At 37.0% G+C, this 26,711-nt stretch overlaps 1 pseudogene; it reads left to right on the top strand.

Annotated features, from left to right (window-relative positions):
* The window catches only part of LOC149248988 (tubulin beta-3 chain-like), a 52,040-nt pseudogene extending 26,769 nt beyond the window's left edge, over nucleotides 1-25,271 (top strand).
* The last annotated feature ends 1,440 nt before the right edge of the window (nucleotides 25,272-26,711 follow it).

The raw sequence follows: 26,711 nt of genomic DNA, 5'->3' as shown, positions 1-26,711 counted from the left end.
GCCAATGAGAGGTTTAAGCTTATTAGCTAAAAGTTTAGCGAGACGATAAGTTGGCCCTCTTATGTTGTTGACTATGGGGCGTAGGGGGGTCCTTTCTTATGGGTCTTTGGAAGACCATAAATCTGAGGAGTGAGAGGGCTATTCTCAATAAACTTCTTACTAAGGGAGCTAACAATGCTACTAGATTTTATGGCTAGAGAAATTGTTTTAGAAAATTTTTTATGGGATTCTTATCAAGTTTAAATGTTGATTATTTAACCCTTTTTCAAGTTGTCTTATTCATGTTCGTGTTTTTGCTCCTAAGATGTTTATTTTTTAAGGGCTTTCCAAACATGTGTTTTTTTCTTTTCTTTGCAATGATTTCTTATAATATAATTTTTATTTTTTTTTGCAAAGTTTAAAAAATAATAATATTAATCTTCTAAGGTTAGGATTTTTTTAAATATTTATATGTCGTTAATTAATACTTCAATACACATAAAATAATTGTCACTAAAAATAAAAAAATTTAAACACTCGACAAAAAATACACATTTTTCATACATACATACATACATACATACATACATACATACATACATATATATATATATATATATATATATAATTAAAAAGATATGTATTTAGAACATTTTTACTAAACATAAAATATATATAATTAAAAAGATATGTATTTAGAACATTTTTACTAAACATAAAATGTTAAATAACATTTTTTAATGAAAAGATTGAATAAAAGAAGTTGAAAGAATAGAAAAATTTATAACTTTTATATTCAAAGATGATGATATTTTAAGTTTTTTTTTTAACCGAGAAGAAAGAAAAAAAAAAACAATTGTTTAAAAAAAAAAACATAAAATAAAAACAATCAAATTTTTAAAAAATGAAAATGAAATCCTTAATAATAAAAATAAGAAACATATAAAAAAATACAAAAAAAAGAAAAAATAAATTAAAAGAAACATTGAAAATAAAATAAATAAAAAATAAAAAATAAGAAGATTAAAAAAAAATTAAAAAAAAAGTCATTAAAAAAATTAAAAAACAATATTTAAAAAATATATATAAAAAAAATTACAAAAAATTAAAAAATCGACCCCTCGAATTGAGCTTGCGTCCCAAGGCCCACGGACCTCTGGTGTGGGCGGGTGGGAGTTACGTGCAGTTCCCCAGTCGCCCATGGCCGAGGCCCCGCTGGCCCTGGGCAAGCTAGGCCATTTCGACCTAGGCCCCCCAAGGCCCGCGGGGCTTTGTTTGTTTTTTTTTTTTTTTCAATTATTTTTTTTTTTTAGTTATTTCCTTTAAAAAAATTAATGTTTTCTTTTTGTTAATTTTTTTTATTGAAATGTGTTTTTTCAGAAATAATTTTTTGTTAATATATATATATATATATATATAAAGTTACTCTTTTTTTTTTCACATTTCTATATATATATATATATATATATATATATATATAAAGTTACTCTTTTTTTTTCACATTTCTATATATATATATATATAGAGAGAGAGAGAGAGAGTAAGTTACTCTTGTTTTTTTTACATTTCCTATGTTTGATTGTTTTTTTGTCTTATTTTCTATATTTTTTATATTTGATTTTTTTTTTGTCATGTTTCTTAATTTTTTATGTCTTAATATATATTTTTATTTACTTATTATTATTTTTTATTTTTTTTTGTGTTTTTTTTGCTTTTGTTTTTGTTTTTATTTTTGTCAATGTTTTGATTTTTGTTTTTTTTTTTTTTGTATTTTTCATTTTCATTTGTTTATATATTTATTTATTATTTTGTTTTATTTTATGTTATTATGTAGAGTTTGAGCCAATCATCGACTAGCAACCTAAACCCATTATATGTCATTTTGATAGTTGATTTTAAAGTTTTCATTATAATGGATAGAGTTCGCCTCCACAATGTGTCAATTTCATGGTTAGTGTTTAAGTTTTCATTACTATGGGTTGAGTTCACCTACAATGTGTGTCAATTTGAGGGTTGATTTTTAAATTTGTTACAATGTGTCAAGTTGTCTTAGGTTAAGATTCTAAAAGCGCTATAATTTTAGCATTTAAAATATAAATTACTCTTGGTCTAATGACTCTTTTATTCAGGGGTTCATTTTTAAGGTTTTTTTTAGTTATAAAATCTTTCCATAATGCCATGGTTTAAATATGTTGAAAACTTAAGGTTTTTTGTAGTCATGATCTTTGGTTCTAATTTCATGGTTGAAAAAATGCTAAAATTTGAAACTTTTTCTAAGGGATGATATTTTATCTTTAATGCTATGGTTGAAAATCTTTATAAGTATCTTTTCTTTAACACCATGGCTGAAAATTGTTGGAATTTTAAAGCTTTTCATAGACGTGATATTTTATCTTTAATGTCATACCTGAAAATTGTTGGAATTTTAAGGCTTTTCAGCGACATGATATTTTATCTTTAATGTCATCCTTGAAAATCGTTGGAATTTTAAGACTTTAAATTTTATCACTAATGTCATTCCTGAAAATCATTAAAATTTTAAGGTTTTTCAGAGCCACAATATTTTTTCTTTAATGTCATTATTAAAAAATGTTTTAAATTTACCCTGCGAAAAAAATAAATAAATAAATAAAAATCTCTCATCAAAATTTTTCGTTTTTAGGGTGTTTTTTTGCACAAAGAAAATTGGCTTTTACTTCCATTTTTTTTTAAATATTGAAAATTTACCCCAAAAAAAGGTTATTATAGTATCAAAACTTTTCGTTTTTAATATTTTTCTTTAACGTCATTAAAAAATGTTTTAAATTTACCTCGAAAAAAAAAAAAAAAAAACTTTTTTCTCACATCAACACTTTTTGTTTTCAGGGTCTTTTTTTGCATTAAAAAAATTGGCTTTTACTTCCATTTTAAAAAAATGTTGAAAATTTACCCAAAAAAAAAGGTTATTCTAGTATCAATGCTTTTCATTTTTGATATTTTTTCTTTAACGTCATTATTAAAAAATGTTTTAAATTTACCTTGCCAAAAAAAAAAAACCATTTCTCTCACATCAACACCTTTCATTTTCAAGGATTTTTTTTTTCACAAAAAAAAAAGCCTTTTACTTCCATTTTTAAAAAATATTGAAAATTTACCCCAAAAAAAAGGTTATTCTAGTATCAACACTTTTTGTTTTTAGGATGATTGTGTCAAATTATGTGAATGAATTTTAGAGCAATCAGTTCCAGGTAAGAGTTCTCTTTGTGCTTAACATTTTTACCATTTTCCATTTTCTATTCCATGCATTTTTTGTTAAGCTTTTGAAAATGTTAGGAAGTAGATTCCGTCCTCAACTCAACGCAAGTTCCCTATATTAGGAGGTGTGATGGGAATTTTTAAATAATATAGAAAAGTGCAAATTATCACACTTACATTAAAAGGATACTTGAATCGCATTGCACTGTCCATGAACAGTAAGTGTGATGAGCACAAAAGGGTTTTGAAAATTTGAGTTTATTTGAGTGAAAATGATGTTAACTTGGAGAAAAAGGGAACACGAAATTAATGATTTGATTGCAACAAAAAATCCAATGACAATTAGAGCATTAAGAAACTGTGGTTGGTTGAAGCATTTCTAGATCCTGAGCATGAGAGCCTAGATGGACTTTCTACAACATTTGGTGAGGGCTTGGGATGTACAAGGATAATTTTTCAGAATTGGTGAACACATAGTCACCATAGATGTTGAAGACATCTATTTTTTGACAAAACTCTCATGAAGAGGTTCCCATATTTCTTTGTTTAGGTATCAGAGAGGTGGAGAGTTATTAAAGTACTATGTTTCTACTTACTGTGATAACTCTCAACTTAGAAGTGATGGAAAGGTTGAAATAAAGTACGTGTGTGAGCTTCCCCTCAAAACAATTTTGTTCACCATCACATGCTTGGTTGGTAGTGTTGCTCCTCATCTAGCTACTAAATTGTATATGTCATATGCATTAGAGTGTTTGGCACCTACAGTTTTCAATTGGTGCAAAGGGATTTTGGCCAATGTAAAGGAGCAGTTGAACAGGGAGAAAACCAAGTGGTTGAACAACTTTGAGTATGGCTCTATTGTAGTTTCATTTCATTTGGAGAGGACATCATTATTGTGACCCCAGAGGATATCATGAGAGCTTCTTGCACCAAGGGACACTCGTATGAGACAAAGGGTAGATATGATGGCTCATCATGGGGAAGGACATACGATGCAATTTACTCCTTCTTTCTTCAGATAGTTGCGAAAATAACTAGTCATGATTGAGGATTATCCCTATACTGGAGGGGGTTTCAGAAGTGATATGGAGCTTGTCCTACCTAAGGGAAAGCAATGAGATGATGCAAGTAAAAACACTTATCAATTTTGGTTTTTTAAGTTTTACAATTTTATTTTTATATTTTTATGTGCAAGATACTAACTATCGATTTTTCCTGCAGACATTGGACCAATGCGACCAGTGGTTATGTCCCCACTCAATCAACAAGCACAACCACACTTTGTACAAGGTGGAGCTGGTGGGGCAGAGATGGTAGAGATGGTTGATTTGGACCTATTAAAGACATTGGCCGAGTTCGAGCATCACATAGAGGGTCTGAACCACAACATTCTAGATAAAAGGATTAATGACATCCCTATCCATCTACATAGATATACAATAGGAGGTCCATGTCAGATTAGTCGACTACTATGATAGGTTTCCCATGTGGTTTTTATTATTGTGATCATCAATGTGACTGGTCACCTGTGGATTTTGAGCCACATTTTGTTTTTTGCATGTACTAGATATTATAGGTTGTGAGCCATATGTGTCTCAGACACAATTTTTGTAAAACTCAAACACTATTTACAATTTCTAATCAATGAATGTTTTATACTTATTCCACTATCCTATGCAATGTATGATGATGATTGCATGTTTATAAATGTTGAAAATTTCTATCTAAAACATAATTATCTAATTCATCTGTCAATGTATTTAGACATCTTGGAACATGTTGATATTCAATGTAATCAAAATGTCTTTCTAAGAGGTGAACTCTCAAAAACATATGTAACATAGTTGGACTCCTCATTGAATAAACATTATTTAAATGTAATAACATGAGTTGTGAATCAAGTCTGATGACCAAATGACAAATTCTAGATGAAATGGCATCATACAATTGTTTGATCACTGTGCTACACTCAACAAAATTTTTAGTTGTGATTTCGATGCATATTCCTTGCAAACTTAATAACTTGTCAATAGGAGCATAAATTTCCCATGTTGCAAAGGAAAGGTTCTAGCTACTACAACTAGCACTATCAGCATAACCAACATATGGTTGAGGGAACTTCGACATCTGCAAATAAAATGTAATCCAAGATAAGAAGAAGCGGTAGAAAACTTTCAAGTAAACCACACTACAAACACACCAGCAAATGTATAGTGTATGTACACAGTGACTATGTAGAAAAACTATAGGAATAGTATTTTTTAAGTTACAATCCATTACGAAGTTGCGCCAAGGGAAGTCCATAAAAATCTAAAATCTCATATGCCCCTTTTGCAAGTACACGTTTAACTATGTATGGACCTAATGACATGGGTTCAAGTTTCCTAGCTCCTAATTTTTTGGCCTCTTGGTCATACAAGAGGACCAAATAACCTTCCAATAAGACACAAGGTTTGACATTTTGATCAAATTGTGCTTGTATTCGTTTTTTATGAGCCTCATTGGCCATCACAGCATCACAACGAGTCTCATTTAGACGTGCAATGTGCAAAAACCATTCTTCTTCTGTAGAGCTAGCAGGAAGAAGTTCGATGATTAGTTTTAATGATGTGATTTCACATTTGATGGGAAGAACAACTTCCAGACCATACACCGTATTGAAAGGTGTGAATCTATTCGCAATACGAACAGAGGTACAATATGCTCACAATGTCTAAAAAATGATAGTATGCCAATTCGATTTGTGAATCCCTACCATACATTGAAGCATCATTTTCAAAACTTTGTTGATGGATTCTACCTAGTCGTTGGCTTGTGGGTAGTAGGGAGTCAATTTGTCATGACATAAGCCCGACTTGGCATCCAATTTAGACAGCATGTAATTACATAATTTTTTCCATGGTTTGTGACAATAGCTTGTGGTACATCGAATATCACAATAATGTGGTTAAATAAGAAGAGTGTAGTAGTTTTGTCATTATTGTCATATGTAGGCATTTCCTCAACCCACTTAGTGAAATAATCAACTACAATTATTATATAACCATGCCCCCCAGCCGAGCGAGGGTTACATGTCATAAATTTGATACCCCATTTAGCAAATGGTCCAACAACAACTACTGGATGTAATAGAGTGGGTGGAGCTTTACGATTATGAATATGGCATGCATGATACTTTTGGACTGGCAAGATACAATATTGGAACATGGTGAGCCAAAAGTAACTGACATGTGGGATCTTCTGGGTGGTAGGATATCCAAACATATGTCTGTCACACACTCCATCATGGCAACCATTTAGGGCTTTCTTGGCTTCCTCATGTGTGAGGAAACATCAAAAAATTGTGTCAACACCACGATGATAAAGAGCATTACCTATTATTATATAGTGGTGAGCCTGATATCGAATATAATGTTGATCTAAATGAGTGGTTTCTGGCTGTAAATTATGGGTCTGGAGATAAATGATTATATATCCATACCATAATTAGAGGAATTTATTAGAAACAATGTTTCATCAGGAATAAGACCACGAGTTGGTAGTTTTGAATCAAGAGAGGGAAGATCGCATATCATTTCTGTAAAGATTTAGGATTTCTTATATGTGGATTTAACAAACTCCAAATCAAATTATTGAAGGATCATTATCCACTTTGAGTACTTTCCCCCAAGCAGTTGACGTGACAGTTTGCAACTCATGGGCTTGTAATAAGAAATAATAATAGTCTTGCAAAGTAGTATATAGTGGTGAAACCTTTGTATAGCTTGCACGACTACCAGATCTAACTTTTCGACATGCACTATAAGAAAAAATGTCATTCGTGAGGGTCATGCCTATGAAGGACGTTTAAGGTCCATCACCAATTTCGCATATGGTGATGATCCTTAAAAAATCGTTGTTGTAAGTGTATATAGTGATGGTCATTTAAGGTTTTTCACCAAAGCCATTTTCAATGACACTTTTGGTGAGAATCATTAAAGGCCCGTCACTAATTCTCTCTTTGGTGACACTTTTGGTGAGGGTTGCTAAAGGCCCATCACTAATTCTCTATTTGGTGACACTTCTAGTGAAAATCTTTTATTGACCCTCACCAATGCTATTTTTGTTTACTTTTGGTGATGGTCAAGAAATGATCATTATCATTAATCATTCCAATGAGTTTTTTATCACACTATGTACTTGTAACTATATTTTTTGTCAAAAGATAATGATTTAAGACCATTGTTATGGAGTTCTTTTCATTATGTTTCTAAGGCCATAGTGGTTAGAGTCAGTCAATTTGTTAAGAAGTAATTAGTGTATATCATTTCCCTCAAGTCATAAGAATATAGTTTTCCTATGAGTCAACACATGATTCATCTCTATTAGGTTTATTATCTAGATAATTCCCTTTAGATAAAGTTCCACTAGTGTGTGTAGGAACTATATTATTTAATACATAATCAAGCTTTGTCAATTTTATTAATGAGAGATACGTAGCACTCCTCAATAGTCATGTCACACCTTAATATGCTTTGGAACACACTAACATTCCTTGGCACCTCACATGTCTTGGAACATCTTTGTATCTGGAACATCTTTGTACCTAGAACATCTTTCCACCAGTAGGACACCCAAGAACATGTTAGCATACCCTAGCATAGCATAACACTCCCCTAACATGTGTTGGCATGCCCCTGTAGTCCCTAGCATGCCCTAGAACACCTTGGCATAATATTGCATTGACATACATTAGCACTTGGCACACATTGGCACTTGGCATGTATTGGAAAATATTATTAGTGTGCCTAGCATGCCCCTTTCAAAAAATATAAAGTCTTGAATTATTAACCCTCTTATGTGTTCATTTCCTTGAATTTTAGCTTAGTTATTCCTTTTTTTGCCTTGAAACGCCTTGACACATATTGGCATACTCTGGCACCCTACACATCCTAACATGTCTTAGCACCTAGCATGTCTTAGCATGGCTTGGCACTATTTGGCACATGTTAGCACACCCCAGAACTACCTAGCACACTTTATCACTTCTTGACATGCCCTAATATTCCCTAGCATGCCTTACTCGTGCTTAGCATACCTTGTCACTCCCTCCTTGGCATGACAACTAGCACTCATTGACACTCCCTGAAACACCATCATATTCATTCACTTTCATTCATTTTGACGTAGTGCTCCCCTCTGTTGTCCTAGTACTCCCTAACACTCCTTAGCATTAATTGGCACTCTCTATCACACCTTATCACTCTTTGACATGCTCTTCCACTTCATATCATGCATCGCACTCCCTGGCACACATTGGCACTTGGCACGTGTTGGCACTCGATAATTCTTAGCATGTTTGGAATGTTTTGAGATGACATGGTATACTTTGGCATGGTTTAATATTAAATTTATTTGATATCAATTATTGGAAAGTAGATGAGAAGAAATGGAGGAATATTTGGCACTTAGAATGCACTAATGCTTGGCACTTGGCACCTATTGGAACCTAGTGTTCGTGTGCTTAACATGCCCCTCTTGGAAAAGGTAATTGATGACTTATTAACCCCATTATGTGTTCATTTCCTAGTATTTTAACTTTTTACTACCTTTTTTTGCCTTAACATCCCCTGGCATGCATTGTCACGCCATTTCACATCTTGGCCTTAGCTCTTTACACATCTTAGCTTGTTTGACATGCCTGCGTACTATCTAGCACATGTTAGCATGCCCTAGCATTCCCTAACACACCTTGGCAGTCATGCCCTCATAGCTAGCATTACATTTTTCCATGACTTGGGAACCTTAAATTCCCTAGAACACCTTGGCACTCCCTAGTTGTCATGCCCTCATAGATAGCCTTACTTTTTTTGCAACTTGGGAATCCAACCAATTCATTAGAAAAACAATATTGTGCCCAACCCAAAGTCTCCCTTTCTTTGAAATTTCTTTGTCCATGCCTTATCAAAACCATAGGCTTGCCTCTTGCAAGTCTTATTCTGAACTTCTCCTAAAACACTTCATCCTTGGGATAGTTGGAATTCACTGACACTCCTTGGAACACACTCTTATTTGTTCATTTCCAACCATTTTGACCTAGTTCTCCATTGTGCTCCCCTGACACTCCCTAACACTCCTCAGCATCCATTTACATTGTTTACCATGTGTTAGCACACTTTTTCATTCCTTAGCATTCCCTGGAACTCCTTAGCTATCATGCCCTCACAACTACCCTTACTTATTTTGGGACTTGGGAACCCCACCAAGTCCTTCCTTGACTACAACAACTCAACCAAGTTATAGTTACTACAATTAGACAATGCCTTTTTCACCTAAGAACTTCCTATATCACATATTAGGCTACTCACATCCAATCTCAACTCATCCCACTTAACAACTTACCTAGTCAAGGCTCATGTCCAACCATGGCCATAAAACAACTAAGCAACATAGTTTACATCTTGACATTCCATAACACCTACCACATCTAAGAATCACTTTGCCCTATGTGATGTATGTTAGAATCCCTTGCATTTTTTGGCATGCTTTTCACTCCCTAGAACACCCTAGCACTCCCTAACATGCCCTAGCACTCTAGGATGCCTTGGCATTGCCTAGCATATATCCTTGTCACTCCCCCCTTAGAAAACTTGGAACTCGTTGACACTCCCTATCATACACTCTTATCTCTTCATTTCCATTCATTTTGAGCTAGTTCTCCCTTTTGTTTCTGTGGAACTCCCTAACATTCACTGGAACACATTCACACACCCTGGAACCTGGCACATCCTGTCATGTTTCCCTTCCTACCGCACATATCTTGTCACTCCCTCCTTACCACACCTAGAACTCACTAACACTCCTTGTCATACACTCTTATTCATTCATTTCCATGTATTTGAAACTAGTGATCCCTTTTGTTTCCTTGGCACTCCATAACTCTCCCTCGAATGCATTGGCACACCCTAGCACCTGACACATATTAGCATGTTTCACCGCCTCTAGCATGCCTTAGCACTTCCTACCATACCTTGTTACTCCTTCAGTACACCTATATCTCACTGACACTTCCTGTCACAAACTCTTATTTGTTCATTTGCATGCATTAAATTTACCTAGTTCTCCCTTGTGTTTCCTTGGAACTCCCTAACACTTCCTAGCATATGTTGACACACCCTGGCACCTGGCACATCTTGGCTGCATTTCGCCCTAGAAATGTAGCATGACTTAGTGAAACCTAGCATACCATGTCACTCTCTCCTTAGCACACTTGTAACTTGCTGATACTCCCTGTCACACACTCTTATTCATTCCTTTCCATGCATTTTGAACTAGTTCTCCCTTATGTTTCCCTGGCCCTCTCGAACACTCCTTAGCACGCATTGGCATACCTTGGTGCTTGGCACATCTTGGTATGATCCCCTAGCACTCTAGCATGCCTTGGCATTGCATAACATACCTTGTGACTCCCTCCTTAGCACACCTGAAGCTCACTAACAATTCATTTCCATATATTTGAAGCTAGTGTTCCCTTGTGTTTCCTTGGCACTTGGCCCTAACACTTCCTAGCATGCATTCACACCACACCCTGGCACCTGGCACATGCACATCTTGGGAACCTTAACCCACAACTGATCTTAACTCATAACAATCCATCACCTACTATAATCCAATCATACTATTATACTCACATTACCTTAGGAGATCATACATCATATAGACAAATATTTAAAAATTTAAAGAACCAGTATAGAACTCAACAATAGATCACAAGTGCAAACTATCTCTTTCATTATGCTACACAGAAATAAATACATAAATAAGTATAGAAGGCTTGAAGCCCAATCGTCAACAACAAGAATGAATCAACCCACAAATCAGAGACCAATACAACAAGGGTGTACCTACCTTCTGCAACTCAGTAAGGCTGCATTTATTCTTGTCTCTCTTGGTTCATCAATAGCTAGTAATCACCAACCCTTTCCCATCCTTTTTTTTCCCTTTTATCCTCTAATTCACACCTAGACTATTAGTTCCACTTATTAATGCCCCCTGCATTCCTTTGCATGCTTTGGCACTTCCTAGCACACCCTACCACTCCCTAACATGCCCTGACACTCTAGCATGCCTTGGCACTTCCTAGCATATAACCTTGTCACTCCCTCCTTAACACACCTGAAACTCACTAATACTCCCTATCACACACTCTCATTCAACCTTTATTTCTATTTAGTTTGAAATAGTTCTCCCTTGTGTTTCCATGGCACTCCCTAACACTCCCTGGCACACATTACACACCCTGATACCTGGCAAATCTTGGCATGTCTCCTTGGCACTATAATATTACCTGGAACTACCTAACATACCTTGTTACTCCCTCCTTAACACAACTACAATTCACGGAGACTCCCTATCACACACTCTAATTCATTCATTTCCATGCATTTGAAACTAGTGCTCCCTTGTGCTTTTGCAACACTCCCTAAAACTCCCTAACATGCATTGGCACACCCTAGCACCTAGCACATCTTGGCATGTTTCCATAGACTTTAGCATGCCTTACCACTTCCTAGAATATGTTGTCACTCCCTCCTTAGAACACCTAGAACTCACTGACACTTCTTGTCACAAAATATTATTCATTCATTTCCATGCATTATTTTGACCTAGTGCTCCCTTGTGTTTCCCTGGCACTTTGTAACACTTCCTAGCATGCATTGGCGCACCCTGGAACCTGACACATCTTTGACACATGCTACCCTTGAACTCTAGCATGCCCTAACACTGCCTAACATACCATGTCTCTCCCTCCTTAACACACCTGAAACTCACTAAAACTCCCTGTCACACATTCTTATTCATCCATTTCCATGCTTTTTGACTTAGTGCTCCCTTATGTTTCCCTAGCACTCACTAACACTCCTTAACACACATTGGCACACCTTGTCATTTGGTACATCTTGTTGTGCTTCCTTAACACTCTAGCATGCATTGGCGTTGCTTAACATACCTTATCACTCCCTCCTTAGCACACTTATAACTCACTAACACTCCCCATTACACACTCTTATTCATTCATTTCCATGCAATTGAAGCTAGTGCTCCCTTGTGTTTCTTGGAACTCCCTAACACTCCTTAGAATGCACTGAAAACACACCCTAACACCTAGAACATCTTGACATGCCTTAGCACTTAGCATGTCTTGGCATGCCTAACATGCCTTGGAATTGTCTAGCATGTGTTAGCACTTCTTTCTATTCCCTAGCACATGTTGGCACTCCCTAGTTGTTATGCCCTTGTAGATAGCCTTACTTTTTTTGTGACTTGGGAAACCAACCAAGTCGCTGAAAAAATAATGTTGTGCCTAGCCCAAAGTCACCCTTTGTCTAAAACTACTTTGTCTATCCCCTTATCACAATTGTAGGCTTGCCTCCTACAAGTCCCATTCTAAAACTCTCCTAACACATTTCGTCCTTGGGACACCTGAAATTCACTGACACTCCCTGGAACACACTCTTATTCGTTAATTTCCATGCATTTTGACCTATATCTCCCTTGTGATGCCCTAATACTCCTCGACATGCATTCACACTATATGGCATGTGTTAGCATGCCTTTTCATTCATTTACATGCCCTGGCACTCCTTAGCTATCACACCCTCACAACTACCCTTACTTTTTTGCAACATGGGAACCCAACCACATCCTTCCTCGACTACAACATCTTGAAAAATTTACAATTACTACAACTAAACTATGCCTTTTTCACTTGAGAAACTCCTATAACTCATCTTAGGCTACTCATGTTGAATCTCAACTCATACAACTTAACAAGTTACGAAGACAAGGCTCACATCCAACCATACTGAAGAAGATGGAAAGGGAAATATCTATTGCAACTATAATCAAACAAAGATTTGTATAAATGTTTAGCAAGAGTGCAATATTTATGCACTAGATAAACTAGCAAAAGAGATCTCAAATCTAAAGATGAACCTATGCCTTCAACTGATACTCATAATACTCAACACCTTATAATAAATGATGTCGCAGAATTTTTGTTTGTCCAATTGTTGTAGCATTTTCTCCTACATTAGTTTTATTGGGTGTTTTGAACATCGATAAACTTTGAAGGCCATGTCAATTTTGACTATACCCTTTTTTCAGATTTCATTTATCACCTTGACGTATTCTCTTGCATTTTCTTCATCACCATGTGTTCCAACTCTAGTGATGCATCCATGCATATTTTAACAGACTCAACAACCTCTATTTTATTTTTCTTTTCAATTACTTGTGTGTACATTTTCATGCTCTTGACAACCATCTTCAACTTTTGCACCTCTTCCTGGAAGAGATACTTATGTTTCATTTTGTCTTCCTTACCTTTGAAAAACAACTTAAAATATAATTCCTTCTCCTTGAGATTTTTCTTGAGGGAAAAAAGTTTTCTGTGTATTCTTTGATAGTTTTTGTAGTTGTAGTGCAAGTACTTTCTTTCTCTGCAACGATGGCTTCAAACTGTTTCCTTTGGTCTTCTTCTATTTAGAAAATAAATATAAAACATTTTCTTTCTCTTCAATTATTCCTTCAAGTACTTCTTTTTCTTTCCTTTTTTTTTCAAGGTACCTCGATGGAAGTCATGAAACAATTTTATACTCTGTCAAATATTGGAATTTGTGAGAGTCATGGCTCGATAGAGAAAGTTGCAGCCTCTCAACTTGCACAAGTAGTTCACCTTTTCCTCTATGCACACCAATATGACTACCACATTGAGGTTGCACATCCCTCCAAGTGCTCTATAATCTCGTGGTTTGACTTACCCCCCTTTGGTTGCAACTAGTAGCATGTTCCCTCTTTTTACAGTTTTCCATTAATGGTATTTTCCCTTTGGCTACAACTCGTTTCTAGTTTTTTAATTGTGTTTTCCTTGGGTTTGGGTTGCTATCATGGAAGAGATAAATATGGCTAATTATTGGGAGGACCCAGTGCTAAAGGACAACATTTTTTGCAATTCCAGTTGGTAGATCAGGGGTTGAAGGAAGCATGGCATAGGGTTTTGTGGCTTCACTTTGCAAATCAGGCTTGAAGGAAGTATAACACAAGGTTTTGTGGCTCCACTTGGTAGATTGGGGCTTGAAGGAAGCATGGAATGGGGTTTTTTGGCTCGATTTCTTAACGAGGTCTTGCCTCCTTTTGGAGATTCACTCATGGACGATTTTCATTGGTGGGCTTATATTCAAAGCATCAAAATGGGTACAACTAGAGATTTGAGTCCTCACATTAGCATCACTGATTTTCTAGACTTTTGTTAGCTGGGTTTTGCATTCCTTGGAGGGTTTCTGATCTCCACCTTTGTCCCTCCCCATCTTGTCTGATCTTGATGATCCACTCACTTATGGGTCGACAACTAACGTTTTATCCTTGGGGTTATCTTCCCTGTGTACTACTCCTCATGGGTTACTGATTTCCATTAGAGGTCCCTATCTTTGTGACAATCTTTTGCTATTGTTGACAAACCTCACTGCCCTTTCTACCCATGGTCTTTATTCCCCCTCCTCACCTCTGGCTCTCTTTGTCACGCCTGTCGGTTTTGAAGAATTTCTTCCTTCTAGTTCTCTGGAAATCTCTCCTCCACCTGATAGACTTGTCTCCATTCCTTTTTCTTCTCCCATAGTCCCCCCACCGATCTCATTAACACCTCCTCCCTTGATCACAACCCCCCCACCCCTTGCAAGAGGCCACTCATTCCCCCGAGCTTGACCCCTGAGGTACTGCCTAGCATACCTTGTCACTCCCTCCTTAGCACACCTAGAACCTACCATCACTCCCTATCACACACTCTTATTCATTCATTTCCATGCAATTGAAACTAGTCCTTCCTTGTGTTTCCCTTGCACTCCCTAACATGCATTGCTGCCACACCCTAACACATAGCACATATTGGCATGCCTTAGCACTTGACATGTAATGTCATGCCTAACATTCCTTGGAACTTTCTAGCATGTGTTAGCACTTCCTGGCATTCCTTGTACACCTTGGTACTCCCTATTTGTCATGCCCTCATAGATAGCCTTACTTTTTTTGTGAGTTGGGAACCCAACCAAGTCATTGAAAAAATAGTGTTGTGCCTAGCTGAAAGTATCCCTTTATCTGAAACTAATTTTTCCATTCCCTTATCATAATTGTAGTATTACATCTTGCAATTCCTATTCAGAAATTTTCCTAACACAATTTATCCTTGGGACACTTGGAATTCACTAACACTCCCTAGCAAACACTCTTATTCGTTCATTTCCATGCAATGTGACCTAATTCTCCCTTATGATGCTTTGAAACTCCCCAACACTCCTCAACATGCATTGACACTATTTTGCATCTGTTAGCATGCTTTTTAATTCCTTGGCACACCTTGACACTCCTTAGCTATCATTCCCTCTAAACTACTCTTATATTTTTTAGAGCTGGGAACCCAAACAAGTTCTACCTTACCTACAAAAACTTGACCAAGTTACAGTTACTACAACACTATGCCTTATTCACCTAAGAATGTTTTATAGCTAATCTTAGGCTACTCATGTCCAATCTTAACTCATCCCACTTAACAACTTATCAAGTCAAGGCTCACGTCTAATTGTGGCCATAAAACAACTAAGAAACATAGTTTACATCTTGACATGCCATAACACCTGGAACATCTAACAATCCCTTGGCACTATGTTGCACGTGTTAGCATCCTATACATTCCTTGGCATGTTTTGGCACTCCCTATCACACCCTACCACTCCCTGACACGCAATGGCACTCTAGCATTCCTTGGCACTGCCTAGCATATAACTTTGTCACTCCCTCAACACACTTGGAACTCGCTAACACTCCCTATCACACACTCTTATCAATTCATTTCCATGAATTTTGAGCTAGTTCTCCCTTGTGTTTCTATAGCACTCCCTAAAAATCCCTGGCACACATTGGCACACCCTACCACTTGGCACATATTGGCATGTCACCCTGACACTCTTTCGTTCCTTAGCACTACCTAGCATACCTTGTCACTCCCTCCTTAGCACACCTAAAACTCACTAACACTCCCTGTCACACACTCTTATTCATTCATTTACATGCATTTGAAACTATTGCTCCCTTGTGTTTCCCTTGCACTCCATAACATTCCCAAACATGCATTGGCATACCCTAGCACCTGGAACATCTCAGCGTGTTTCTGTGGCCTCTAGCATTCCTTATCACTGCCTAGTATACCTTGTCCCTTCCTCCATAGCACACTTGGAACTCATTGACACTTCCTATCACAAAATCTTAATCTCTCATTTGCATGCATTATTTTCACCTTGTGTTCCCTTGTGTTTCCCTAACACTCCCTAACACTTCCTAGCATGTGTTGGCACACCCTGGCACCTGACGCATCTTGGCTAAATGTCACTCTAGCATGGTAGCATGACTTAGCATTGCCTAACATACCATGCCACTCCCTCCTTAGCACACATGGAACTTGATGACACTCCCTGTCACACTATTATTCATTCATTTCCATACATTTTAACCTAGTTCTCCCTTGCGTTTCCCTGGCACTCCCTAACACTCAACACACATTCGCACACCTTCGCACTTGGGACATATTAGTATGCTTCCCTAGAACTCTAACATGCCTTGTAAATGTCTAACATATATTTTCACTCCCTCCTTAGCACATGTGGAACTCATTGACACTTCATTTCCATCAATGTGAAACTAATGCTCCTTTGTGTTTCCCTAACACCTAGCCCTAATACTTCTTAGCATGTGTTCACGCCACACCTTGACACTTGGCACATCTTGGCAGGCCTTAGAAATTGGCATGTCTTGGCATGCCTAACATTCCTTAGAACTATCTATCATGTGTTAGTACTTCCTGGCATTACATAGCACACCTTAGCACTCTGTAGTTGTCATGTCATCATATATAGCCTTACTATTTTTGCGGCTTGGGAACCCAAATAAGGCATTGGAAAAACAATTTTGTGCCCAAACCAACATCCTCTTTTGTTTGAAACTTCTTTGTCTAGCCCATTATCACAACCATAGGCTTGCCTCCTGCAAGTCCTATTATGAACATCTCCTAGCAAACTTCGTCCTTGGGACACCTAGAATTTGTTGACACTCCTTAGCACACACTCTTATTCATTCATTTCCATGCATTTTGACCTGGTTCTCCCTTGTGATGCCCTAAAACTTACTAACACTCCTTAGTATGCATTCATAATGTCTGACATGTGTTAGCATTCCCTCACAACTACCCTTACTTTTCTTGGGACTTGGGAAGCCAACTAAGTCCTTCCTCAACTACAACAACTTGACCAAGTTACAATTACTACAACTAAACTATGTCTTATTCCATAAGAACTGACTATAACTCATCTTAGGTTACTCATGTCCAATTTCAACTTATCCCACTTAACAAGTTACAAGTTACCAAGTCAAGGCTAATGTCCAACCGTGGCCATAAAAAAACTAGGCAACATAGTTTACATCTTGACATGCCATAACACCTTGCACATCTAATAATCCCTTGGCACTATGTGGCACATGTTAACACCCCCTACATTCTGTTGCATGATTTAGCACTCCCTAGCACTCCCTACCACTCCCTGACATGCCGTGGCACTTTAGCATGCCTTGGAACTTCCTGGCATATAGTCTTGTCACTCCATCCTTAGCACACTTGAAACTCACTCACACTCCCTATCGCACATTATTATTGTTCATTTCCAAGAATTTTTAACTAGCTCTCCCTTATGTTTCCATGGCAGTCCCTAACACTCCCTGGCACACACCCTGATACCTGAAAAATCTTAGCATCCCGCCCCGGCACTTTAGAATTCCTTGGAAATACCTAGCATACCTTTTCACTCCCTCCTTAGCACAACTAGAACTCACTAAAACTCCCTGTCACAAGCTCTTATTCATTCATTTCCATGCATTTTAAACTAGTGCTCCCTTGTGTTTCCTTGGCACTCCCTAACACTCCCTGGCATACATTGGCACATCATGGCATCGGACACATATTAACTTGTTTCCCTGGCCTCCAACATGCCTTGGCACTGCCTAGCATACCTTATCACTCCCTCCTTTTACACCTGGAATTCACTGACACTTCTTGTCTCAAACTCTCATCATTCATTTCCATGAATTAATTTGACTTGGTGTTTGTGTTTCCATGATACTCCCTAACACTTCCTAGCACGCATTGGTGCACCCTTGAACTTGGAACATCTTGGACGCATGCTACCCTGGCAGTCTAGCATGCCTTAGCACTGCTTCACATACCATGTCACTCCCTCCTTAGCACACCCGAAATTCACTGACACTCACTCACACACACTCTTATTCATTCATTTCCCATGCATTTTGACCTAGTTCTCCATTGTGTTTCCCTAACACTCACTAACACTCCTTAGCATGCATTGGCACACCTTGTCACTTGGCACATCTTGGCATGATTCCCTAGCACTCTAGCATGCCTTGAAAATGCCTAGCATACCTTGCCACTTCCTAGCATACCTTGTCACTTCCTCCTTATCACACTTAGAACTCATTGACACTCCCTATCACATACTCATATTCATCCATTTCCATGCATTTGAAAAACAATGCTCCATTGTGTTTCCCTGACACTTAGCCCTACCACTCCATAACATGTGTTGGTGCCACACCCTGGAACCTAACACATCTTGGCATGCCCAACATGCCTGGGAACTTCCTAGCATGTGTTAGTACTTCCTAGCATTCCATGGCACACCTTGGCACTCTATCGTTGTCAAGCCCTCATAGATAGCCTTACTTGTGTTGCAGATTGGGAACCCAACCAAGTCATTGGCAAAACAATGTTGTGCTCAACCCAAAGTCTCTCTTTGTTTGAAATTCCTTTGTCCAACCCTTTATCGCAACCACAATATTTCCTCCTACAATTCTCATTCTAAACTTCTCCTAACATATTTCATCCTTGGGGAACCTAGAATTCACTAACACTCATTGCCACACACTCTTATTCATTCATTTCCATGAATTTTGACCTAGTTATCCCTTGTGATGCCCTGACACTCCATAACACTCCTCAACATGCATTGAAATTTTCTAGCATATGTAAACATGCCTTTTCATTCCTTTTCATGCCCTGGCACTCATTATCTATCACACCCTCAAAACTAACCTTACTTTTTTTGGGACTTGCGAACCCAACCAAGTCTTCCCTCAACTACAATAGCTTGAACAAGTTATAGATACTACAACTAGAATATGTGTTTTTCACCTAAGAACTTCCTATGACTCATCATAGGCTACTCATGTCCAATCTCAACTAATGCCACTTAACTAGTTACCAAGTCAAGGCTCACATCCAACCATGGCCATAAAACAACTAAGCAACATAGTTTACATCTTGACATACCATAACACCTGGCACATCTAACAATCCATTGGAACTATGTGGCACGTGTTAGCATCCCCTGCATTCCTTGGCATGCTTTAGCACTCCCTAGCACACCCTACCACTCCCTAACATGCCATGGCACTGTAGCATGCCTTGCCACTATCTAGCATATAACATTGTCACTCCCTCCTCGGCACACTTGAAACTCACTAACAATCCCTATCACACACTCTTATCCGCTCATTCCCATGGATTTTGAACTAGTTCTCCCTTGTGTTTCCATGGTACTCCCTAACACTCCCTAGCATGCATTGGCACACCCTGGTACTTACCACATCTTGGCATCTTTCCCTGGTACTCTAGAATTCCTTGTCACTACCTAGCATATGTTGTCACTCCCTCCTTAGCACACCTAGAAATCACTAACACTCCTTGCCACACACTCTTATTCATTCATTTCCATGCATTTGAAACTAGTGCCCTCTTATTTTTCTTTGGCACTCCATAATACCTTGCGTGCATTGACACACCCTAGCACGTGACACATCTTGGCATGTTGCCTAGCCTCTAGCATGCCTTAACACTACCTAGCATACGTTGTCACTCCCTCCTTAGCACACATGGAACTCACTGACATTTCCTGACACTCTTAAATGTTCATTTTCATGCATTATTTTGACCTAGTGCTCCCTTGTGTTTCCCTGGCACTCCCTAAATTCATGCCTACAAAGGTAATTTTATTCCTACGTCGGTTCTTTGAATAATTTCTCCTCTAATCTCTCCTCTTCATGGATGACTTCTTTGTTTTTTATCTCCACAATAGCATTCCGGACTTAATTGTAAAATTTCCTTTGTAATTTCTAATTTTCTTAATAAATATAAAAGCCCGAAATCTCCTTTTCCCCTCGCACAAATTTTGAAACCAAATGGTAAAATCTAGAATCTACATATCTAGATGTCTACTTCAACACTCTTTAATCAAGAATCTTAGAGACCCAGATACCTTTTTCTCTCGTGTTAGATCTAGAGATATAGATGATTTGATTAGTTATCATATTGTGCACTTCGACAAGGGTCACATATGTTTTAACCGATATTTACTTGTTAACCAAATAACTCGTTGGGCCCATATAACTTTTTGGCATGAGTCTCAAAATATGCTCCTTGTTGTAATTTATAGTTGGTAGAGTATGTACACCTTCATAGATTTTAATTTTTATAATTTAACTATGGTGATTCAATAACATGTTGGAGTAATATGGGCGAGGCCCAAGATCAAATCTTCTGCCTACCACTATATCACCAAGAGTATATCCAACAATGTGTAAGCCATATATGCCAATAACCTATTACTTAACAACAGTTGAGATGTCATGTGGGTGGGGGAACCTCCTCTTTGAGCATTATCACAGTAGACTAAACATGTCCCTTGGAATTGAACCTAGGTGAATGAGAGATCAAATTGTTCTCTCAACCACTCTGGCCTCCACCCTGAGACTGCACCTTCATAGATATTATCAATCAAACCACTATGCATAGGTGAGTCCCTTGTGCCATGAATAATGGGGTCTCATACACTAATTTGGTTTTTGGTTTGGATGTGACCTTAAAGTTAGATTATTATTATTATTATTATTATTATTATTATTATTATTATTATTATTTAGTTTGGGGTGGTTGTGGAGGTTGCTATTGGAATACTTGAGGAGGGCCTCAAGTGCCACATGTGACTTAACATGCTCTTGTACTTAGTCTTATTCCTATTTTTGGAATATTATTCTTGTAGGGTGAACTTGCAAACGGTATATTCTTTCTATTTTTATATATTCTAGGAGGGCACACTCATGGAAACATTTTTTAATATTCTTGCACACACATGCACAAACAATTTCATGGAGTTTTGGCATGGTAAAAACCCTAATTCACCCTCATCTCCTTGGATATGCTTTGAGGAGATGAACCACTTTATATTTTAGTATTTCTAGCATTTATATTCTCATGGAGTGCTATATTTACTTGGCATCTTTCACATTTATCTATGTAGTTAGCCCATCAGGACAGGAAAAATGGTGGATGTATATCCTGCACTAGAAGGCATTTTCCAACCAATATAGGGGCCCAATCAGGTTCAAAACTTGGTTTACATATCTAGCAAGGCTTGTGGGAATTTGCGCTAGGCTTAGGAGTATAATGGAAATTCAATTGACTTGTTCCCATGTCTCGTCGGTGACCAGTAACAAGTTTATCAATTTTCTTGATAAAAAAAATCTATCATGTTGATTACCTCGGAATTCACAGATGTAGAGTGGTTGCATGAATGCATAGTTTTAGAGGGTGAATTCTATGTGGAAACATGTATTTGACTTGGTTTGATGCCTATTTGTGGTGGTGCATCCCTTTAAAGAGCATTGTTTGGTGCATATTACTACTATTTTTGGATGGGAGCTAATATTCAGGAAGGGCTAGTTTCCACATGTTGTAATGTGGTCCACCACAAAATTAAGAGGGATCTAATTACTCTATCACTATAATATTTTCTTGACATGCCATGGAGTTAGTTAAAATATAACATTTTTTTGTATAAGAGAAGAGATTAACTTTATAAGGTGATCTCCCTCACCATTATAATGGTGGATAATTTTTGGATGAAGGAGGTCTCCCCTTGGGCTACATTTTATTTAAATTTTTCAATCTTAACATAAGATTGGAGTTATCATTCTATCATATGAGAGGCTTAATTTTTGCATGCATTTAATGTTTTTGGATAGTTTTAGGAATCTCTTATAAAGCATATTTTGTGAAGGCTTTATAATGTGGCATTTATCATTTGGATGGGAGTATTTATGGGGATTCTCCTTCTAATTTTATTTTTATTGTTATATATTTGCATATATTAATTCATTTTTTTGAACCATGGGAATTAGTAACTTGTTATAATGACCTAGGCTAGGCTTGAGATTAAACAAACTGGATGCACTATAACCTAAGAGTATATTCAACAACCCAGAAGCCATGTATGCCAATAACTTGTGACTTAGCAAGGGCTGAGGTGTCTCAAGGAACATTGGAGTGCAACTATATTTGAGGGGCATATACCCTTCTATATTTATCACAATGGATTAGAGTCTCATTGGGGATTCAAATTGGGTGGAGAGAGTGAAAAACCTATCCATCCTACGATATTGTCAATCCACCTCGATGCTATCTATAATACTTCCTCACTATCAATGACGTTGTTATTGTAATTAATAAATCATTGTAGGGCAACATGTCCTCCAACTTGTTCAAGAGTAGTACTAATAGGACACTTCAAGACTCACTACCATAACTATTTTTGACATTATCAAGTTTGATTTTGGCATGTTATTTGCAAACCTCTCCTCCATAACTATTCACCAAGCAACCCTTTTTAGAGTGATATCCTTTACTCTATTTGCCCTAGATTTGGTAGACACTATTTTTGTGATTTTTCTTCATCTTTCACTTGCCATACCACTCACTATTCCATTATGATACTACTACCCATTTTGTTAAGGCTCTCTCTTCAAACTTCAACTCGTGCCTCCATTCGATAAATTTAGTAATCTTATCAGTAGAGATGTCTTGCTCATGTTGGACAAGATTCAAGTAGAAGTGTGTGGAAGAATTATTGTGGTCACTATAGGTAACCTTCGTAAGTGTACAAAACTAGCCCCTTAATTCCTAGGAATATACATTATATAAGGGTTTTAGATTGTTGTAATAGAGGCACTGAAGCTTCCTTAACCAAACATATACCCACATAGTCTATGTCTCCAACCAAAAACATGTTAAACATTCCCAAAGCCATGTGACATGCTCAACTAAAAATATGCATTATACACAAAATGCACACATAAAAAAACTTTTACATTATATGTTAGATATATCTACACAAGAAGAGTCTAAACATTTTTTTTTTAAAGAAATTATCATTGATGTCCAATTCTATTTGCAATTCCAATAATCGTTGTAAATTTTAACTGAGTTTTTTTAAAAAACCAATAGAAAAATATACTTAAAAATATTAAAAACCGAAAACATTTAAATGCGTATAACCCTAGTTTGAGGTGATGTGTTTTTCATATCTATATTACCAAAGAGACCTATATACCACCTATTAGGACATAGAATTTATAGCCTCACCTAGAGCACACCCATCTCATAGTTCTAGATTAGCTTTTCTGGCTCGTAGATGTAACTGCCCATTGCCCTGTTCTGTCTCTTCTTTTTGTGTTGGTTTTCTTCGAATCCTTTGTTTTTCAGTTAAGGCTTTATTCTAGGGCTTTGTCTTTCCATGTTACAAGTTTTAAATTGAAAAGATACATGAGATCCTGCACATTCAGGTCGGGCAATGTGGGAACCAGATCAATGACAAGTTTTGGGAAGTTGTCTCTGATGAACACGAGATCAATCCCACTGGGAGATACCAGGGAACTTCTGATCTAAAACTCGAAAGGGTTAATGTTTACTACAATGAGACGAGTTGTGGTAGATTTGTGCCCCATGTTGTGCTCATAGATCTTGAGCCTGGGACCATGCACATTGTGAGGACTAGGCCTTATGGCTAGGACTTCGGGCCTGATAACTTTTCTTTTGGCCAATCTGGGGATGGAAATAACTGGGCCAGGGCCATTATACTGAAGGGGACAAGCTCATTGATTCCTTGTTGGATGTCATCAGGAAGGAGGAAGAAAACTATGATTATCTCCAAGGGTTTCAAGTGTGTCATTCTTTGGGAGGAGGTACTGGATCTACGATGGGAACCCTTTTGATCTCCAAGATCAGGGAGGATTACCCTGATAGAATGATGCTTACCTTCTCTGTTTTCCCTTCTCCCAAGGTGTCTGACACAATGGTGGAGTCTTACAATGCCACGCTCTTTGTGCATCAGCTAGTGGAGAATGCAGACGAGTGTATGGTACTGGACAATGAGGCCCTTTACGACATCTGCTTGAGGACTCTCAAGCTCATAACTCCTAGCTTCAGTGATTTAAACCATCTAATATCTACAACAATGAGTGGAGTCACCTGCTGCCTGAGGTTTTATGGTCATCTTAACTCACATCTAAGGAAACTGGCAGTGAATTTGATCCCCTTTCTCTGTCTTCACTTCTTTATGGTGGGATTTGCCCCATTGAATTCACGTGGTTCACAACAATACAGATCCCTAACTGTTATGGAACTGACACAACTAATGTGGGATTACAATAACATTATGTATGTTGTAGATCCATGTCACGACAAGTACCTGACTACATCTTCCATGTTCATAGGAAAGGTGAGAACCAAAGAGGTGGATGAACAAATGATGAATGTTCAGAACAAGAATTCCTCCTACTTTTTGGAGTGGATCCCCAACAATGTGAAATCCACTACATGTGGTATCCCGCCAAAAGGCTTATCCATGTCGTCCACATTCATTGGGAACTCAACATCTATTCAGGAGATGTTTAGGAGATTGACCAAACAATTCACCGCTATATATAGGAGGAAGGTCTTCTTGCATTGGTACACTAGTGAAGGCATGGATGAGATGGAATTCACTGAAGCAGAGAGAAACATGCATTATCAGGATTCTAGTGCATAGGATGATGAATACTATGATCATGAAGAATCAACTGAGGAAAGCTAGGGAAAATTCTTATGTAATTCCATCGAAAACCACTAGTTGTTTTAATGCCTAATAGTTGTTTGTTTGTGGATTTCATTTGCATTTCTTGTTCTTTCATGATCTACTCTGTTCTCATTGAAGGTTTTGGCATTGAATGCATAAAATTTGGATAAAAATCCTACATTATGTCCTTGGTTTTGTTGATCATATTGAAATATTGAAATATTGAGAAGATGTAACTGCCCACCAAAATTATATGTGAAATTAAATCATGCTTGGACACTCCTCTGTATTATATGTTATATAATTATGGTGTTGAATGGCTTTGTAAGACTATAATATGTTTCTGGATTTTGTAAATGGGAAAGGCAACAATTCTTTACAAATTCAAACAAGGGGAGTACTTGATAACAATGCCAATTATAGGATTCAATATAGAGACTATAATGTTTAAGAATCCGAGCTTCAATGTTTCGTACGTAGGGGGCCAAGATAAAATCTTCTATCTGCGGAGACAGTATATGGTCAATGCCCAGGTATATTCCAGAGTGAGTTTTTATCTGTTATTACTGGAAGTTGGCTCCTGATTTCTCGTTTAAGAAGTTTGTTTCTTTGAGCCATGCCTGTATATGATGGATTCAATTAGTAAATTCATGATATAGAATTGTTGGATTCATTAGATAAATTTATGACATGAGATTCTTTGTTTGGGGGATTTTATAATGTGTATATGTTGGATTCATTTGTAAAATCTATGGCTTTTTATTATTGGTGGGATTCACTGGATAAATTTATGTTTGCTTGTGGACATGAACTTTCATAATAATATATACTCTAAAAATATCATAATATATATTATTTCAGGTCCACTCAACAAATCTCACATATTATATGATTGTTGGTTTCTATATAGATGTTAAATTTTATAGATAGATAGATATTTTTTTTTTTTTTTTTATGTAGATTGTAGATTTTTTGTATCTAAGAGATAAAAAGTAAAGTTGACAATCAACTTTGTTTATATTCACAAAATATTCAAATTTTTTATAGTAATATTTTTCATGATTCTTTTGTTTTACAGGGTATTGTTATTATAACTGCTTTTACTATTAAATTACCAGTTGTTGTCAAGTGATGTTCAAATAAGCACTCCAAGTATGACATTGGTTAGGCAAAAGGGTGTTTGCAAGAAGTGGAGAAAACTATGAATGAGTTCATAGTCCATATTTAGTGTTAGGTAGTGATTTTATCTTGTGGATTTGTTATTTTCATGTCAATATTGTTCTTACTTATGCATTCATAACGAGATCAGGATGTTTTGCATATCTATTTTTGTTCTTTTTTGCCAGCTGGAGCTCATATGACTATGGATTCTATTTGAGCCAATGTTGATTTCCATCTCTTCTTTTTCTTTTATCGCAAAGTTTTTGTGGTGTATGCTATAGTTTTTAAATTGGTTGT

Source organism: Pinus tabuliformis, chromosome 7 (assembly GCF_031772625.1).
Source record: "Pinus tabuliformis cultivar Carrire ecotype Pingquan chromosome 7, CPIR1, whole genome shotgun sequence".
In the NCBI taxonomy this organism is placed as follows: domain Eukaryota; kingdom Viridiplantae; phylum Streptophyta; class Pinopsida; order Pinales; family Pinaceae; genus Pinus; species Pinus tabuliformis.
Note: the sequence above shows the minus strand (reverse complement) of the source record. Positions and strands in the feature narration are given on the sequence as shown.